Genomic DNA, 21234 nt, shown 5'->3' on the forward strand with positions numbered 1-21234 from the left:
ATATTTTGGGAAAGGCATACAAAGGAATCAATGAAGTTTCTTTCAAGATTTTTCATTTCTGTGAATAATGTGTTTTTCATAATTTGTTTCCCATTTCCCCTTTCCACATTTTTAATACTAAGTTTCTCTTCATTATAAAAGTATTATTGTGGGATGCCTGGGTGGCTCAGTCAATAAGCATCTGCCTTTGGCTCAGATTGTGATCCCAGGGTCATAGAATCCAGCCCCACATCATGCTCCCGGCTCAGCAGGAAGTCTGCTTTTCCCTCTCCTGCTCCCCCTGCTTATGTTCCCTCTCTGGCTATCTCTCTTCCTCTCTCAAATAAATAAATAAATAATAGTTTAAGAATAAATAAATAAAATTATTATTACTACATAAGATGTAATATGTATGTATGTGTATATATATGTATATATATATATATATAAAAATATATAATCCTACACTTTTGAATATTTTTAAAATTTGCTTATTTCTGTCAGTCTTTTTTCCTGGGGCTACACACACAGACACACACATATATATATACACACACACATTTTGGTCATGCATTTTCTGTTTAGAATCTCCAAAGGCAAAGGAAACAAAAGCGAAAATAAACTTCTGGGACTTCATCAAAATCAAAAGCTTCTGCACAGCAAAGGAAACAGTCAAAAAAACAAAGAGGCAACCCACGGAATGGGAGAAGATATTTGCAAATGACAGTACAGACAAAAGGTTGATATCCAGGATCTATAATGAACTCCTCAAACTCAACCCACACGAAACAGACAAACACATCAAAAAATGGGCAGAAGATATGAACAGACACTTCTCCAATCAAGACATACAAATGGCTATCAGACACATGAAAAAATGCTCATCATCATTAGCCCTCAGGGAGATTCAAATTAAAACCACATTGAGATATCACCTTACACCAGTTAGAATGGCCAAAATTAACAAAACAGGAAACAACATGTGTTGGAGAGGATGTGGAGAAAGGGGAACCCTCTTCCACTGTTGGTGGGAATGCAAGCTGGTGCAGCCTCTTTGGAGAACAGTGTGGAGATTCCTCAAGAAATTAAAAATAGAGCTTCCCTACGACCCTGCAATTGCACTCCTGGGTATTTACCCCAAAGACACAGATGTCGTGAAAAGAAGGGCCATCTGTACCCCAATGTTTATAGCAGCAATGGCCACAGTCGCCAAACTATGGAAAGAACCAAGATGCCCTTCAACGGATGAATGGATAAGGAAGATGTGGTCCATATACACTATGGAGTATTATGCCTCCATCAGAAAGGACGAATATCCAACTTTTGTAGCAACATGGACGGGACTGGAAGAGATTATGCTGAGTGAAATAAGTCAAGCAGAGAGAGTCAATTATCATATGGTTTCACTCATTTGTGGAGCATAACCAATAGCATGGAGGACAAGGGGCGTTAGAGAGGAGTAGGGAATTTGGGTAAATTGGAAGGGGAGATGAACCATGAGAGACTATGGACTCTGAAAAACAGTCTGAGGGGTTTGAAGTGGCGGGGGGGTGGGAGGTTGGGGTACCAGGTGGTGGGTATTATAGAGGGCACAGCTTGCATGGAGCACTGGGTGTGGTGAAAAAATAATGAATACTGTTTTTCTGAAAATAAATAAATTGGGAAAAAAAAAAGAATCTTGGGCTTTGTATTTCCATTTAGTGTTACATCAAAAATATTTTTATGGGTGCGCCTGGGTGGCTCAGTGGGTTAAAGCCTCTGCCTTCGGCTCAGGTCATGATCCCAGGGTCCTGGGATCGAGCCCCGCATCGGGCTCTCTGCTCAGCAGGGAGCCTGCTTCCTCCTCCCTCTCTCTCTGCCTGCCTCTCTGCCTGCTTGTGATCTCTATCTGTCAAATAAGATAAATAAAATCCTAAAAAAATTTTTTTTTATCTCATTAAGTACTCTTCAAAAAATACAATTTCAGTGGTTGTTTCATCACATGATGAAGGGCATAGATGAGCAGCCAGATGAAGAGATACAGAGGATGAGGTCTGAAAGGAGCTTCCTGCCACTGGAGTTCCGGTGCTCCACCCACCCTGGTGGAGGGAGCACATCTGTGCTCATAATCCGGAAGCTCTCCACACCTCATACTGTGGGCATTTTGGGGAGGCTTCATCATATAAAAGGCATGACAGATTATTAATTCCATTTCTAGGCCTTTTGCAGTCTCCAAAGAATGGGCAGCGGCCCTGATGGTTCTGAGCTTCTAATGACAGCTGGGGCTCTCTGGACTAACGCCATCCCAGAGACAACCACGAGTGGCCTCATTAGAACTAAAGACATTCCTCTCACCCAGGAATTCCAGCGGATTTAGAAGTTCCATGTCAGATGCTCCTGTCACTCAGGAAGTTAGGTATTCTGTAGGAGCTCTGTGTCAGGAAACAGGCCAAAGACTAAGTGTTAGAACAAAGCATGCTCCTAGCACCCCTAATGACAAGGAGTTTTAGGAGCTCTGTGTCAGGAGTAGGGGCAGAATCCAATATATATATTTCTTATTATTTCACATATAATTATCCCATATATACATGTGTAGTACTGATAAGTATTCACATATACTTTGATGTAATCTACTCACTATGCAAATGTTTTGAAAATAGCATGTATGTCAAAACGCTTTTCAATTTTTAGTGACAACAACTCTATTGCTTTACATTTTTCTGATGATGGCAAGCACATGCTTATCTATTGTAACATTTGATAACCAAAACAAGCCTATTGTTTTTCAAAAAATTTATAGATGAGAAAATCAGGTTTTTTTTGTCTTGTCTGGATTCATTCAAAACATATCCCAGTATGTGGAAAAGAGATTTCTGGGTTTTTGTTGTTGTTGTTTTTCATTTTGTTAGGTTGGTTTGTTTGAGAGAGAGAGGGTGAATGATTGAACAGGAGTGGAGGTGGAGAGGGAGAGAGAGAATCTTGAGCACCCTGACCTGGGGGCTCTTTCTCATGACCCTGAGATCATGACCTGAGCCAAAATCAAGAGTCTGGTGCTTAACTGACTGAGCCACCCACATGCCCCAGGCTTTCTCATTTTGAATTCATGGTGTTTCTACTTTACCCCAAGTTCCCACAAAGGAGGGATGAAGGATGTCTTCAGCAAAGAATATACAGAAATACTTCCACTGAGCAGATTTAACTTTAAGCCAGATTAACTACAGCATCTTTCACCTATCTTCCTGATGCACTGGAGAAGCAGACTCATTTCGCCTGACCCATTCTGTCACTGTATTCAGGACGGTTCTAAAGACTAAGAAACCTTAGACATTGCCTAGTGAATTGTTCATTCTTCCTGTGGTTTTAGGCATAAATGTACATATACCTTAATATAAATTAAAAATTTACACCAGCGGACCCAGACTGTCCTAGCTCCCCATAAACCACAAACTTTAGAGAGGCTTAGGGATTACATTGGGTTTTTTGAATTACCCAGACTGAAGGGAGGCCATAAAGTGAAATGGTCAGGAGTACATGTTGGCAGGGGTTTGGGTCTGACTCTTCCACCTCTTCTAGTCGTGTAGTCTTAGACACCTCGTTTAATCTCTCCAAGCCCCATTCCCTGCGTGGATAAGATGGGGGTAATCAGTTACAGCGTTACTATGGGGATAAATTGCAGGAAAGCACCAAAAAGCATTTAGCTTAAAGACATCTCAGCTTTTCAGGAGTTAGTGTTGCCGTTGCTTTGGTGTGCTCAGGCTGGTAAAGCGAAATACCACAGATGAGGTGGTGTAAAGAACAAAAATTCATTTCCTCGCTGTTCTGGGAGCTAGAGGTCCAAGATCAAGGTGACATCAGGGTTGGTTTCTGGTGACACCCCTCTTCCTGGCTCATACATGGCCACTTTTGGGCTGTGTCCTCACAGGGGATGGAGACAGGGTCAGGGGCAGAGACAGAAAGACAGAGAAAGAGAGAGAGAGGTGGGGGGAAGGGAGGAGAGTGTGCTAGCTCTCTTCTCTCTTCTTAAAAGGACACTAAGCCTTTTGGGCCAGGGTCCCACCCTGTAACCTCATGTAACCTTAATTATGTCCATAATGGCTATATGTCTAAATACCATCACATCAGGGATTGGGGCCTCGACATATGAAGGTAGGGGAGACACAGCTCAGTCCATAAGCGCCATTCAGTGACTGCCATCAGTAATGCTGTTTGTAAAGGAAGAAGAGCTCTGTTATTACCATGCACGTATTATCACAGAATTGGGCTTTTCCTGAATTTGTCATTGCCAAGCACCCTAAAATTTTCCCGTTTCATAAATATAGTATCTTCCCTGAATTCTAAATTTTTAAATAAATCACCAATATCCTTTTTGTAGGCAGAATAATGCTCCCTCCCCCAAGAGATGCCCATGTCCTAAGCCCCAGAGTGTGTGGCTATGCCACCTTACATGGCACAGGGTTCTCACAAGTTTCCTAAACTCAGGATACGAGATGGATCGATTCTCCTGGCTTATCTGAGTGGGCTCCATGCAATTACAAGGGTACCTATAAGTAAAAGAAGGCAGGGCAGTCAGTGTGAGGGTAATGCTGGTGGGAGACTCCACGGGTCGTAGGTGCCTTTGAAATGGAAGGAGATGAGAGCCAGGGAGGGGAGGGAGGCAGTGGGTGAAGCTGGGGAGGGCAAGAAAACAGCTCCGTCTCCCAAGCCCACAGAGAGGAATGCAGGTCTGCCTACATCTTATTTTAGTCCAGGAGGACCCCTCGGACCTACAGAACCATAATGTAATATACTTGTACTGTGTGAGCATTAATTTACAGAAACAATAGGAAACTCAAACAATGCCCATATTTTCTCTTCATTAATGAGCAAAAGCTAATGTTCATGCTCTCAAATACTTCATCATATTATTTTAAATGCTCTCTCCCCCTCCTTCAGCAAAGTGCCCCAGGCGTTTTTAAATCCTTCATATTATTGGTCATTTTTCTTCCACTTGTGACCAACTGTAGGAGAGGTGATTACAATAGCCCGCCCTCTGAAATAGACTTATCTTCCTACCCAGAAATCTTTTATTTCACTTCTACCATTTGCAAGCCTATATTCTAGTCTCTAAAGATAGTCACCTGATTTTTTATTAGAAATTTTTTGTTGTTGTTCTTATGGAGAGAGACTGAATATGAATTTCTGCCATGCTTGGATAGAAAGTCTGGCTCTCCCTTATAGGCACTGACTTAACTCTTTAAGTCTTACTTTCTTTATCTGAAAATGACAGTATCTACTTCATGGATCACTTAAAAGATTTCAAAAGAGATACTGGAAACAAAGCAGCTAGTGCAGGGGCTAACACAGAAAAACTACGCTAATAGGAATGAACCTCCTTCTCTTCCATTAAAATACAATAAACCACAGTTGGCTTATTAATCTTTTCTTGCCGGATTCTTCTTTACCTATTTTAATGTAGGAAACAAGAACATGTTTCTTTCTGGTTGTGTGTTTGGGGTTATGCACGATAATTCAAGACTGCCTATCTGACGTGAATCCCTACAGTCGATGTATCTTTTCAAGTGCTTTGAAGATTGCTTTTCCAAGACATTATCATTTTGTTGGTTAGCCTTTTTTGGTCTCTTTATTTACATATTTTACCAGAGTTATCAACCATTGCTTCTCTTGAAACAAAACAGCTTTAGGCTAGTGGTCCCTGGGTAGTCGGTTGAGCATCTGACTCTTGGTTTCAGCTCAGGTCATGATCTCAGGCTTGTGAGACCCAGCCCCACAGAGAGCTTCATGCTCATCAGGGAATCTGCTTGAGATTCTCTCCCTCTGCCCAACACCTCACCCGCCAGAATAAATAAATCTCAAAAAAATATATGTTAGAAAATAGCTTTAGGCTTAAAGTATACTTTTTAACTGTACATAAAAAACACCAAGGTTATTTAATGGTATACTCAAGTATAACTGTTTATTCTCAGCTATGAATCTGCATTTAAGGAAAAAAGGATTCATGTCAGGCTCATAATGTCAGAATATTTTTATGTCAGATAATGTATAGTGTGTCTATATTTCTCAAACAGAAAGATTTTCAAAATAAGTTTGGCAAATTGTGGTCTTGTCCTATAAACAAAAGTATGGGTACTGAAGACACTTTTGCTATATTTCTATTATTTTATTACTACTTAAATTCTTCTAGATGCAGGAAAAAAGTGTATTTCCCAATACCTTATTTGATGGTCCCTATACAATATCCCATACAAAAACAATTTTCGTTTATAATTTAGTGCTAGGAAATTTTATTATTTTAATTGTTTTTTAGGAAATTTTATTTTTAAATTCTGTGGCCTCGGTATTCTTCCTCCTTCTGGTGGTAATAGTGTTGCCAATACTTTCCCTCTCCTGACCATCAGTAAGCTGAGTCATATGGGAAATGGTGAAGCCACTTATAATTGCTCATTTAATCTCATTGGCTATGTATGATTACTGCCCTGTTATTGATGAGAAACTGTAGCTCAGAAAAGATCAGCAACCTTTGGCAATGACGGCCTTTGGGGTTGGTCTTTTTAGAAAGCTAACCAGGGACCTGAAATCTCTTTAACATTTCTACTGATACTACCATCGAGCAGGGACTCGTGACAACACCTTCAGGGGCTTCCTTCCTTCTCAGGGCCTGTTCACATGGCCCCGTATCTATCCCTCTCTACCTAGCCCCACCTATCATTTCCTCATTCTCCCCGGAACAGTAACCCTAACATAGAGATGGAAAGAAATCTGTGTATGAAAAGAAGGACATTCATGACCCTATTGTTGGCTAGCTGAAATAGCCTGGAGGTGCACTGATTTCTCTTTCAAGGATAAGTTTATAGAAAGAATAAATAATATATAAAGTAACAGAGATACCAGAATGAGACAAGTGAGGCCCCTAGGGTACAAAATTGAAGGGCCACTCACTTGCAGGGTCATGAAAGTTCATGGGTGAGGCTTATGCAAACCTAGGTGTGAATGTCTCCTGACATCCCGTGCTCTGGATGCATCAATTGCCTCACCTTAGTGTTGGTTCTGGTGCTTACACTATGTCAAAAACAATTATTCTTTTCTCAGATGATATGGCTATTTTTCAGTTTGGGGAACAGCAAATCTTAGTGAAAAACAGTAATGAAAGAGTAGTAAAAAGAAAAAAATCTGGACACTATTGGCCCATTTTGTGATGACAAATTTGCAACCATTTGCTCCAATAAATCAAATTTTATTTTGTATTTATAGATTTTCAGTTGTACCTCCAAACTCTGATACAACTTAATTTTCTTGGTTTACATATTTATTCATTCCAAGGTATTTATTGAGTTCCTACCTAATGTGTCATTGTGCTAGGCAATTGATTATATATTGGTGAATAAAACAGAAAAGATGACTGCCCTTTTGGAGTTGACAAGTTAGAAAAAGACATTTAATATGTATATAACTAAATTAGTAAGTACTTATTGTGGTAAGGACAATAAAAGAAACACGATGCAGGAATGCTTACTCTTAATTGGTTCATGTTCGAGAACACAGTCAAGGATCACCTCCAAGACCCTTGGCAATGCAGTGTGGTTGAGGAGAATTCCTGCCAGAAGTCCTAAGACATTTGAGAAAGTAAATTATATAACATCTTTTCTTTCAGAAGATAAAATTAAAAGATAAAGATAAAACTAAAATAATTCATGCATGCTTTAAAAATAGGAAGATATTTTTTCAAGTGCTTAGAATAAAAACAAAACATATTTGGCCATACCACAAAGATACTACTAACAAAGTAATTTTTTTCTTTCTAGTTTTGTCTTATGCCACACTTTAGTAAATTTCATAATACTTCTTGACTACTCTTCCTCTGCTCATGTCGTTCTTGTTTCTTTTCCTTCTCCTATTCTTCCTTTTAATTCTTACATACTTATGATTGATTTAATTTTAATTTCTTCTCATTTAAAGCTATTCTTGGAGGGTAGCCTGGGTGCCTCAGTTGTTGATTTTCAGCTCAGGTCTTTTACTTTTGGGTCCTGGGATCCTGCCCATAGTTGGACTCTATGCTCAGCAGGGCGTCCCTTTGAAGATTCTCTGCCTCTTCCCAACAACCCCCCCACACTCTCTCTAATAAAAATTATTTAAAAAGAGATGAAAAATAAGAAAAACCTGAATAAAATAAATAAAGACTACAAAATAAAAATACAAAGAGTGCTACTTCGTGTTTTCCCTAAGCTCTGAAGCTTTGCAGCCCTCTATTATCAGTAAACTTAAGAGGAGTGAGCTTTTTGTGATGGTCTTCTAGGGAAGGGATCCCTTGCCCTGATCCTCAAGTGTACTTCAACTAGCGCAGAAGCACCTCTCCTCAGCAGCAGAAACAGGCCTCCATGTAAGCAGCTCTGGATTCCAGTATACGACGCTGTTTTACTCCCTGAAGGCTTGCAGTGTCAATGAGTGAGATGAGTATCACTGCACCTGGCTTTCTACCCAGGAAATGAAAATTTGCACCCCAGTACTTCAGTGAGCCCTCACAGAAGGAAAAAAAATACAATCCGAACCACCCAGTCAGACCCAACTCCTATTTCTATGGATTCTTGTGGCACAGACCCACACCATACCTGCGGTGTGCTGGAGGTCTTGCCATGGTTCTGTTTTTTGCCGGACCCCTCTCAGGAAAGTGAACGCCCTACCATGCTGTGATTCAGAGTCTAGGGCTACACAGCAGAAAGCCAGGATCTAGCTTCGTGGTTTTCAGCCATTTTTCCCCAACTGATGTCTGGAAACTCTGAAGCATTCGGACCCCACCTGTTCTTCTTGTGACCCGTAGGATCCTGAGATCATACTGTCACACCTGGGATTCCACCCAGCTTCACCACTGGAACACTTTTAAGCCAGGAGTGTCCCCCACAGTAGTAGACTCCTAAGTGTTTCAATCACACACTTCGTTGCAGTAGGCATCTCCAGATAGGTGCCTCCCCTCTGCTGTATCCACAGCCGTATCATCTGCACAGCTTATTCCCACTCACGCCACTCGAGCTCTGAAGCTGCCACAGGTACCACACTGGGAGCCAGAGGTAGCTCTGAGGTGGTTCAGGAACTTCTGGGGCTGCTGCTGTAGGTCCAAGAAGAGAAAAGTATCATCACCATGATTGACTTTTCATGTCCCTCCTAAATAAAGGAAACTTTTCCCACCATTCAGTGTTCCCTGAGTCCATGAAGCAATCCCTGCAAGGTCTCCTCTGATGGCAGGACATGGGCACAGGGATCTGAGAGTACTCACTACTCCTGGAATACCAGTCAATGGAGGCTTGCTCTGTGGGGCCTAAGCTGTTCCCTCCAAAGGTCTATATCAGAAACACCCTGTTCTCCTCACCTCAGCATCTCTCTGGTTCCCCTCCTTCTGCTCCTCCCCCTCCTGCTTGTGCTCTTTTCCCTCTAATAAAGAAATAAAATCCTAAAAAATAAATAAATGATTGAGCATAAAAGTGTACATTTAGGCCTTCAAGACCTGGCTGGAAACACCCTCCTGTGTGGTTTTCCTTTATCATCTTTCCTCTTGTGCTGATGGCATCAGAGGTGCATGACAACCCAGGAAAGTGAGAATGCCCATGGTGTAGGGACTCTGCGTTCCTGAAAGACACATAAAGGATTTCAGTCTCCTAATCTAAAAGGCTCCTCATCACTTTCATGGGGGGAAATCTGTGGCATGCTACGAAATTGGGGGAGTTACTTGATAATTTAGCATAATGTAATATACCTACAACATGTTGAAATCACCAAGTAAACTTCTATAGTTATCAGCCTAAAACCTTTAAAAATGATCAAAGAGGCACCTGGCTTCCTCAGTCAATAGGACACTTGATCTCAGGGTTAGGAGTTTGAGCCCCACCTCAGGCATAGTTAACTTAAAAAACAAAAGAAAAGAAAACAGAAGGACTTACACATGGCCAAAATGAATGAGGCTCAAACAATGGAGCTGGCCGGTGTCGGTGTCGGGATGGGTCCTGTCTCCCGTTCATTCAGCCACTGGGCACTGCCCACTCAGATGGTGCCCGTGCTTATCAGCCAACCAGGTTCTCCTTCTATAAGCTCAGGGTCTAGAGGAGAAGATGGAGAAACAAGAAACAAAAATGTGAATGAGAAGAGCAATTGCTCCATAGGAAAAGAGCAAGGGACTACAATAAAGTTCTGAGCCCCACCGGGTGAGGGGTGTGACAAGGCTATGCTGAGATGACATTGAGAATTCCTGTGGCAGGAAAGGAAGGAGACAGCCCTGCATGAATCTGAGTGTATTTAGCCTTGCAGAAGGCACCATGCAGCAGAGGATTGGAGGCAGAATTTGATGTTCCCAGAGTGGAGGTTAGAAAGGAGGCCAGGGTGGCCAGAGGAAGCTGAGGAAGAGAGCAGAGATGGAGGGTAGGAGGGCCATGGCACAGGACACTTTGAAAGTATCAGGGCACTTCTCCCAGTGCTGTGTGACCACATTTTCCCACACTCAGTGGCTGAACCCACAAACACTGTCTCTTGGTCTCAGGGGGTCAGTAACCAGCAATGCTCAGGTGGTTGGGGCTTTTGACAACACCAAGAGAGGACCTGCTTCACTGAGAACCTGACTCACTTAGGGGCACTGGCCAGATACAGCCCATCTTAAAGACCGGAGTTCTCTCTGTTGTTGACCCACAGTGCTAGGCCACATGCATATGTCTGTGTCATGGTTCAACTCAAGTGCTTGTACTCCAGTGTGAGATCTGAGAGAGAACATGTGTCAGAGTCAACATGGGGCTAGGCACTGGGCTTTTAAAAATAAATCTCAGCAGGGCCTTTGGGTCATGTTGCCATGTTCTGTGGAATGGAAATGAATCACTAAATTCAGACCACACTCAGGGGAGGGGGTTGCAAAAGGATGTATACAGAAGAGTTGGGGAACCAGGAGAGCCCCTGCAGGGAGAAGGTGATGATCCCTGCAGAATCTATGCCTTGCCCAGAATCAGGCTGGTAGGAAGGATTACTAGGCATGAACGCAGCTCTTTGAGTTTCCTCAAAGGTGGGGTCCTGGATGTACCTAGTCATTCACTGGGGGCTCTGGAAAAGGTTGTCTAGAAGGAAGTGGCTGTGGACATGGAAATGGTATTGGGCTGAGGGTGATCATTGATGTCCTACATAGGAGACATCTCTCCATGTTCTTGTATGAGGAGGACCCCAGGTCATGGCAACTCAGTGAATGTACACCTATCAACATCACACCATTTGGAAAGGAGGTAATGGCTTGCCTCACAGGACAGGCAGTCTCTAGGGGTAAGGGTGGATTCTGACCATCAAGGGCCAAGGCTCCAGTCCCTTCTTTAGGGTTTGCATTGAAAATTAGAAGCCTAAGGTCTTGGGAAGCCATTTCTCACCCCTCTGTAGGTGGGGCTGTCATCTTCTGGGACTCCAGAATGTGAGCACTGATGATGAACACTTGCATGCGCACAGGAGCGAGTGTGCATGTGCACACAAAAACACACAAACCAGTCGGGACTGTGGGGTGGGATCTGGCTAGAAGCAGATTCAAAGAAGTTGATAAGAGGAAGGAAGTTTGGTTGGAGATATTTCCTACATGTGACACTACTCCTCTAACATCATAGATATTATCCAATCTGTGCCTGTGGATATCTGGTAGAAGGGCTTGCTAGAATCATCTGTATTTTACAGAGAAGACCATTCCAGTTAGGCAAAATGGCTTATCTAGAGTCAAAAACAGGTAAGAGTAGAGAGTTGTGCCTGAAACGAGGTGCATTTCCAAGCTGAGGCCCTGGCTGCACCCAGATCTTCCCTGGGGGCCTGTGGAGAGGGATGTGTTGTTGTCGCTGTTTACAGATGTGGCCTTGCATGCAGAAAGGGTATGAGGAGATGGCAGACCAGAGCACCGTTTGTGTAGGTGCCAAACAAAGAGTGGACTCCAGTAGGGGATCCCAGGCAGTGATGTCACTTCCTTGACCAGAGACCCCAACAGAACTTGGTACCCCTGCAACTAGGCAACCACATTCTAGTGTAGTCCAGTATCAGAGTTACTTGGCTGGAAACATCTGATATGGAAAGATGTTCTCTTGCTTCTTGCCTACTTCCCGGGGCTCTGGCTCCCAGAAACCCCAGGGGAATGGCGTCTTACATGCTGGGGACTTTGGCTCAAACCTCGACCCCAATGCCTCAGGGCATTTGGCAGGAGGGGCTATAAGGTACTTAATACTGAGCAGACTAGGCGATGCCCACCTCTCTGAACCATCCAAGGGCAGCCCCATTCCTTCTTCTTAAGTTTTAGGGAAAGAGGGCTATGTGTGGTTTTCCGCCCATGGGCTGGGGGAGGTTGAGCACAGTGGATGCCCTGGTGATCCCTTCTTGTTCACACCAATGTCATGGTGGGCAGGGTGGAAAGAGGATTCCTGAGGTGACTGTTACCTGTGCCAGAGCACATCCAAGGCCCTGAAGCTGTGCCACGTTTCTCTCTCCTTGGTGGAGGTGTATGCATACTGGGGTATGGTTTGTCTAGAATAGAGTTCCCGAGATCTAAAGACCAACAAAGCCATCCATACAGGGCTCTGAGGCCTCCTGCCTGGCTGCTGGGCACTGCCTCTGTAGAGCTCTACAAAGGAGATGAGGCAGAAGCTGAATGATGAGATCCCCTGCTCTACCTCCTTGAAGGACAAGAAGGTGCCCCACACTGCCAACAGAATCCAGTGCTGGCTCAGGGTGAGTGCACCTGAGTACAGGTGCTAGGGAGAACTGACCCCCAGGGTACTGATGCAGCACAAAAGGCCCCACTTCCTAGAAGCCAGCCTGAGCTCCTAGAGCCCTGTACTCCCATGAATATGCATCCCATCTCTTCCCCAAACTTGCCCTCTTGGTCCTGCCCATGCCTTGGATAGAAGCAGAGTCACTGTCCACATATTTATAGGAATAGAGACTTATTAAAGAGACTTTAAACCTTGTCCCATCCCATTTATCTAGAATCCTTTTGCACTGTGCTATGGATTTTCCTAAATTGTGTTCCCAGGTGTCCCCATTGGCCCAACGGTCCTTCCCCAAATTTGGCAAGATTTGCAAATGATCGTGGTGAGTTGGGAGACTTTTATCCAAAGGGATATGGCCCATGGTACTATGTCCCTTGCTCTGCCCTTTTGTTTTGATGGAACACATCTGTGGGCCCCCTCCCAGGGTCAGGAAGAGGGACCTCACTGCACTGCACCCCATTCCTGAAGGCCAGTCATTTATCACAGCCATTGAGCCCTTTACTGATGCAGGGGATGTGATCCCCTTCTGTCACCAACACACAGTACTGCATCCTACATCCTCTGTGCCCTAATATTCTAAGCTCTCTCACCTAAAACATCTCTGTGTTCTTGTCTCAAGAATGGGATATGTTATCAGAAATTATAGGACCCATGCCATTCATGCAGAGAGATGCTATCAATACTCAGCTCACAAAGTGACCTGAGATACTATCAAGTTCAGACATCATGTCCTTCAATTCCTTTAATAGATGCCAAGAACATTTTTTTTCTTTTTCCTTAAAGGTTTACTAATTGATTGGTCGATTGATGGATTTGAGAGAGAGGCAGGGGGAGATTGGGGAGAAGCAGAGGGAGAGACAGAATCCTCAAGCAGACACTGCCTCATGTACACAGCCCTATGAGGAGCTCAGTCTCAGGACATGGAGACCATGACCTGGACCAAAACCAAGAGCCTTACATTTAACCCAATGAAACACTGAGTCACCTTATTCTTTTTAGGACTGTGGGCCCTCTTGTCCCACCTCTTGCCACAAGTCACTGAGATCTGGGGGTTCAGTCTGCCCTCCAATCCCCAGCTCTCCTAGTGGCTATAGCACTGACTCATGTCTCCTCTGATTCACTTCATAGTAAAAATTGATCAAACAGGAAGGGAAATGAGACCTCCATGCTATGGACCAACCGGGCCAACACGCTGGAGACCGAAATAAAACACCCGGTGCCTGCCTTCCTAAGAAGAGATCTTAAGTATGTCTACATGTTCCTGGGTACACACCGAGCCTTTGCCACCACCCAAGATGTGCTGGACATCTTATTTGCAAGATGGGCACCCTGCCCCTAACTGCCAAGTGTGATTGGGCCAATGTCTGGTTGTGAGACTTTGACATGTCCCCAAACTTCACAAAGCCTCAATTTGCTCCTACCTGGGGCAGAGTTATTATAGGGACTCAGTGGGGTCTTGTGGGGAAAGTACACCTGGGTGTCTGCTCCTATGGAAAAGCCTGCCTGTGGTCAGGAAATTTCAGCATTCTCCTGCTACTCATGATGAAGCCTCTGCCTCATCTGTCACTATCACTATGATCTTGCGCTGGGATGTTTTGTCATTTAAAGGGAGATCTGAGACTCCATCTGGGGATCGTGGGTGTGAGTAAGGGGCCAGGCCCACTCACATATCTGTGATGGCTGGTTGGGGCCGCTTCATTCATCAAGCATTCAGGAATCTCCACTCAGTAGAGGCATTTATCTAGGAGCTGAATGAGATCCCTACAGAGAACAGGCAGCATCCCAGGGCTACAGAGTTGTAGGGGGTCAGATGATAAGATGTAGCATCCACAGGACATTTCATGTGGTGTCCCCTGGCCTCCTCTAGATATGGGTGCATTTTCTCCAGCTATGATGAGGTTGGTGGAGCCCCGGAGAAGCGGAACATGTGAGTGAGCTTTAGCTGATAAAGGAGGGCCTTCCCTCTCCACCGGGCAAGCAAGGTACTGTAAATTAGAGGGGCTGCTGGACCTTCAACCACACATCTGTTATTCGTGCTTTAGGGGAGAGGTCTGAGAGTTTCTTCTGGAAAATGGGAAGTTGTCCTGGGGAGATGTGGTTGGTATGTGAGCACTGTGGGAGAGCAAAGGGGAATGGAGGACATCTTGAACCCCTAAGAGGGTCATTCTCCATCCCTGCCCTCTCCTGGCCCTATCTCTACCCAAATTCTGGGACCCTGAACTGAGGATTTAGGAACCATCACACAGCATTCTGTTGGAACCTGGACACTGGGTTCTAAGATGATTCTCAGGAGACCCAGTGAGAGCTAAGGGAGCAGACACCCCACACTCTGTGGGATATTAGTGTCAGTGGAAGGAGACCCACTCATGGCACCTAGTGAATAAGGCAGCACATGCGTACAGGAGGTAACGTTTGAGGCATTGGAAGGGTCCTGGGAAGGCCCGGCTAGAGACAAAGTCCCTTAGTTCCCTCCTTGGTTGGATCTTCACAGAGCAGTGGCATGTGCAGTGAGGGTAATTAGGAGGCCAGACCCCACCTCTCCTCGGCACCTGCAGTTGAATTCAAGTGGCAAGTGGGCAAGGAGACATCAGGGGAGCTGGACACACTCCTTGGTCTAAGGACAGAAATGGTCACACCGTTAATCAAGGACTCCCACTCACAGTGCCTTTTTGCCAGCCTGCTGTCTGTGACCAGGCCTGTCTCAGGTAGGACTGCCCGATCACAGGTGGACCAGGACTAGGACTGGACTCTGACAGGAACTGGAAACCCAGGGGCCCAGTTTCCCACAGGGGTTCCCTGAGATATTGGTTAGGATGGGTGCCCTGTCCTCTGACTTCTCTGCCTACCTGTCTGTCCCTAGGGCACTCTATTCCATCTTGAGAACATGTTTAGAACAATAGCTTGGGGATCTTTTCCAGCCCCCAGAATTACACAGCCTGAATATGCTGCTGGCATACCTGGGGCTTAATATGCCAGACTCAGACCTGGAGTGCCATGTCCAGCTTCTGCTCTCACAGCTGCAACAGCTTGAGCCCACAGAGCCAGAGCCTGGGGGTGAGGAGGACTGGGGGTGGCTCATGTGAGTCTGAGAAGGAGACAGTGTGGGCTACAGGTTGGACCAAGTGGAGTGAGTCATCTCAGATCCCTGTCCCCATGGGCTTCAGTTGGGGAGACCTTCCAGGAATTGGGTCTTGAACGCAGACCACACTGAGTGGTGGGAAAAGTTTCTTTTATTATAAGACAAAAGGGAAGTCGGTCATGCTGATGATACTTTCTCTTCTTGGAGCTACAGCACCAGCCCCAGAGCAAGGTCCTGATCCACCTCAGGAGCTTGTCCCAGAACCTGCTCTGGCACCTGCTGCATCTTTGGAGCCTGAGCTGGCCCTCACCATCCCAGCTGCTGTGGCTCACCCATCAGGAAAAGCAGAGACAGCATTTGCCCTGTTGGGACCAGTGTAGGTGGTAGTCAGGGCTCTAATTCACTCTCCTGAGATGGAAGAGCCATCAACCCCTTTGCCTGAACTGGAGGTCCAGCAGGGTCCTGCCCCTGCTCCTGGGGTTCCTAAAGAGCATAAACCACCACCTGCCTCAGTGGAGCAACCAGCCTTAGACCCTGAGCATTAGCTGGTGTGGACTGCGGTCCCAAACAATGCCTTCCCCTCCCCTGTCATTGCCTTCTTTATAATATTTGTGTTTTGTATACAACTGTGTAATGCTGTAATAGATTTTGTTCATTAAATAAGTAGAATTTGAGTTTACATAAAGTTTTACTCACATATTTTTCAATGATATATCGAAGTCTCATTAGATACATTCAGAGTTTGGCACAACCACTTCTACAACATTTCTATCAGAGACACCTGTGCTACTAATCACTCACTGCTCAGTCCCTCACCCCAGTCCCTGAAACCACTGCTCTTCTCTCTGTCTCTGGTACTTTACCTCGTCTTGGTTTTTCATGTGCCTGGAATATAGGCATTTGTGTCTGTCTGCAGATCACAAGAGTGATTCACATTTTCTAATTTTTTTATACAAATAACATTTTATTACATAGGAATGTTCCTGAAAGAACAAAGATCACAGGAAGCCGCCAAATGAACTATTTTCATTATCTGTGATAGGGTTCCCTTTTACAAGGATGCCTTGAAAAGCAGAAAGCACAAGAGAAATGTCTGGGTCCATGAGACACCTTTCAATTCTTTCATTTTCCTGGATACTCTACATTTAAAGTATTCTAATGGGCATATTATAAAATATTAAAATTAAATCTTAAATATTCTCATTTATTGCTAATAAGTTAAGTAATAAGGTAAATAGTTCTTTAGGTTTTATCTAGACTATGTTTATTTAGTAAATAATGATTTAAATATGAAAAAAGGCACGATCTTTCTACCAAGAAATAATTGCCCATAAGACACAGTGTCCTTCTTCCCTGCCTTTCCCTGTAAGTGTAGTGTGTGTGTGTGTGTGTGTGTGTGTGTGTGTGTGTGTCAGAGTGGGTCAGGGAAGCTTCCAGGACTGAGCTCTTGACTACCGTATGTCCCCACAGTGGACAGGCACTGTCGCTGCTGTCCCCTTGTGCTATAAATCTCTGTTTCTTTAGGAATGATTCCTATAAACACCAATACTGAAACACACTTTAACCACATTTGGGGGGCACTGGCTGCTGGCTCCTCTATGCCCTCTTCATTAAGGAGAAGCATTGCTTTGGAAAGGAAGGATCCCGGGTTCTATAGATGAGAACTGAAATCATGAGGAGGACAAGCCACCAGTAATGCCATCGGGGTATTGGTAGTGACCATAGAGCATGGAAGAGCCTGCACACAATGCCCCTCATATGTCCTCTCCCACAATATTCCTTGCCTTGTGTCCTGGAACACACCTCACCCATGCCCTGTCTGGTGACACACTCCAGCTCCTCCAGCCCCTCATGCTTCATAACTCAGATTCTAACTAGAGCAACCAGACCCTGCTCCAGGCCAGCAGAGGGGTTCAGGCCAGGCCACTCTTCTCAGCTTGATCCCTGTCCTCCCTGGCTGAACCCCATCCTCTCAGGGAGGAACCTCTAAGGACAGTGCATGTCAGTGGGTTACAGACAAGTGTTCATCCAGTTGTAGTTTTAGTGGCAACAGCAAGAACCACTTGAACTTGTGTGAGCAAGAGAGGCCTTTACAAAACACATTGGCTGCTCATGGAAGCTGCAGGATGGACAGAGGCTCAACCAGGGGCTTTGGCACTGGACACAGCTCGTCAACACCCCTCAGGATCCTCTAGCTGTGACCCCCTGACCCTTCCAACCCCAAACTTGGCATCCCTCAAATTGAGCCTGTCTGAGAGAGGGGGCTGTGCTTCCTGCTGAGACCCCTTTTCTCCCACAAAGTCGGGTAAAGGAGAGTCCACTTGATCTTATGCTGTAATAGAGGTCATCGCCAGTAATTCCTGTCTTCTCTGCCATAACACAGAGCTAACCAGGCACAGAAGGTACATATTCAGAGAGAGGACATTTGGGGCTCTCTCTGCAGGAAGAGAGAGAAACACCAGTGAGTGGGACTTAGTGTGAAAGGAGAGCTCTGAGCACTAAGGGAAGGGCTGCCATGGGCTGGGCACTGCCATATTGGTCCATGGCACAGGCTTTGTGTTGGCTTGTAGGGAGTGGCCAGGCTCCATCCTACTAATAGGTCCAACAAAAACCAAAATAAAATTCTTTCAACTCCAACTACAAAAAGGCTCTGGGACCCAGGCAGCCAAGGAGGCCCAAGATGCTATGTACCAATGATTACACGGTGGGGGAAGAGCGGGACAGTCGTGATGGAATTGAGGGCAGCTCATTTCCCTGCTTTGGGGAGAAAGAGCCCCATCATAAGGCACCCCAATATTTGTTCCAAAAACGGGTGACAGCTGAGGGGGCTCATGCCTGCCAGTCTCCACAATGAGGACTGTCCATGTTCTGGACACAAGCTCTGGGTGACATCTGGTCCCAGGGCTGGCCTGGGTCTAATGGATGAGCCCCAGTGTTGTGGGATCCCATACTGGAGGGGATGAAGGCTTTCTGGAATGACAACTGAGTCAGGGGAGCCTGGACTGGCAGGCTAAAGAAACACAGTAAGGCAGAAGCCCAGAGCCCATGACAGCAATGTGCTCCCAGTGGGCGAATTTTAACAGGCAAAGCTAAGGATTACTCAGTGTCTTTTGAGAGAATTAATCATGTCAGTCAATCCCCCTAACAATTCCATGAGGAAGGTAGAAATGCTGTCTCTATTTGATGAAAGAAACAAAGGTTTTAAGAAACTGCCCCTTTCCATGCTCCACATTGAGCCCCAGGCAGGATTTGAACCCAGGACTTCTAGCATTATGGGCCTGACCTCACGAGAAAGTTGCATCCAGATGCTTCAGAAGAGACTTCTCTACTCTGACGTTACATGAGCCTTTGTACCCAGGGAGAAACCTCCTCCAACCCAGACAAAAGCTGGCTGGTACTGGGAGAGTCCTTAGGGCCAAGGCACAGCATCATCAGACAACAGATGCAGGACAAGCCCCAGACAGAGGTGGCACCGCTGCCCCTTAGATTCAGTGAGGTCTCCAGGCCTGTGGAGCTTTCTGCACTCTGAATTCCAGGAGTGAGTTGTGGATGGAACACAGAGTCCAATGGCAGAGACACAGCAGTTCCAGCTCCTGCTCAGCCTCTTTGTTGCTGGGTGACCTCAAGAATGGCTCTGAAGCTACATACCTCTTCCCTAAATTGGAGAATGTAATGGGCACTGCTAAGTGGGATGTAGAAAGAAATGACTCCTACGGTTCCTGCCTGGTGCCTGGGAGCACGTGTGGAGCCCAGAGGGAAGGCATTCTTGTCAGTGACCAATTTACCCATGCACCTGCTCTTCCACTTGTTGATTCTGGTGTCGTCCTTAAGAAACAGATGCCAAAGCTAAGGTCAGGAATATTTCTTCTTAGGCGTTCTTCTCTGAGGTTTATAGCTTTAGCTCTTAAATTAAAACCGCAAGAATTTGTAGAATAATATTTATTCCATCCTTGAAGAAATTCGCTGAGATTGTGAAAAGGAGGTTAATTTGTATCTTGTGTGGAGGTGGAGCAGTGTCCTTGTTAAGAGCACACTCCCCCCTCTGGTGGCCACAGGAGACATTGCAGGAGTTCCCTGATGTGTCTGCAAAGCAAGCCACAGTCAATGTTGGGCATCTTCAAGGATTCAGAGAGATCCAAACAGTTCTGTAAAATTCCATGTTTTGGAGGGTGTCTTCTAGGAAATCTGTGAAAAAAGTGCATTATTTCGAGAAATATTTTCTGAGAAGCCTAGTCAGGCCCTGAGTTCAGGATAGAAAGTAGGGAGAATGGTGGATGCTTCCCAAGAGGCACAGGGTGTACGGTGGGGTAGTGTGGAAGATAACTGGTCTACACCAAAGCCCTGTATATCCAGTTGAAAGAAAAATAAAGCCATATTTATGGATTCCTGTGCTTACATTAACCATAAATCATTTTAGAAAAATTGAAAACTATCACTCAGCATATATGTATCCTCTTTTCCCAGTTAGATGACATCAACTTATATTCCCAGCTTATTTTTTACTTATTAGAAGATGATGTCATATATTGAACCCTTAATGACTTTACAAAAATCCTTGCAGAACAGATGGATTAAGTCCTAAACTTACTGACACAGATTTAATATACAAAAATGAGTTTCATCTCTATACACGAATAACGTGCTGTCAAGAACAGAAATTAAGAAAATAGTTTGTAATTGATAATCACTCAAAAAGAATAAGATACATAGGAATTATTTTCACCCAGAGGTGAAAGACCTGCATACTGAAAACTTAAAGCATTAATGAAAGAATTTGAAAAAGCCAGAATTAAGTCTGAAGACACCCCATGCTAATGGATCCCTAGAATATATGTAATCCAAAGGTGCACACTGTGTAAAGTAATCTAAATATTCGGTGAAAACCCCATCAAGATCTAATGGCATTTTCAGAAATAAAACCAATAATCCTACAAAGTGAATGATACCACGGAAGGCCCTGAATAGACAAAGCCGTCTGGAGAAGAACAAAACTGGAGGCATCATGCTTTCAGAGCAGAAAATCCAGCAAAAAACCCACACATATGTAGTCAATTAATTTAGAACAAAAGCTCCAAGAATATAAAATAGGGAAGCAACAGTCTCCACCAAAAGTGGCTTTGGAAACACTGGGCAACCTCAAGTAAAGCAATGCAACTGAATGTCTATCCCACCCGATCCACAACAACAAAGTCGCAATGTGTCAAGGACTTCAACAAAACAGCTACACCCATGAAATACGTAGCTGAAATTGGGCAGAATGCTATTAACACCCCTTGAACTCAAAATTTGATATCAAGAGTCAGATGCTGTGCTAACTAAGACAGCCAAGAATCTATTAAAACAATGGGGCACAGAGGCATCAGTAGAGATCTATTCATTTATCCCCCTTAACACATTTTTTTAGAAGAATGTTTCTTGAATTCCCTCTTGACACTGATTTTTGGA

Source organism: Neovison vison, chromosome 2 (assembly GCF_020171115.1).
Source record: "Neovison vison isolate M4711 chromosome 2, ASM_NN_V1, whole genome shotgun sequence".
NCBI lineage: Eukaryota > Metazoa > Chordata > Mammalia > Carnivora > Mustelidae > Neogale > Neogale vison.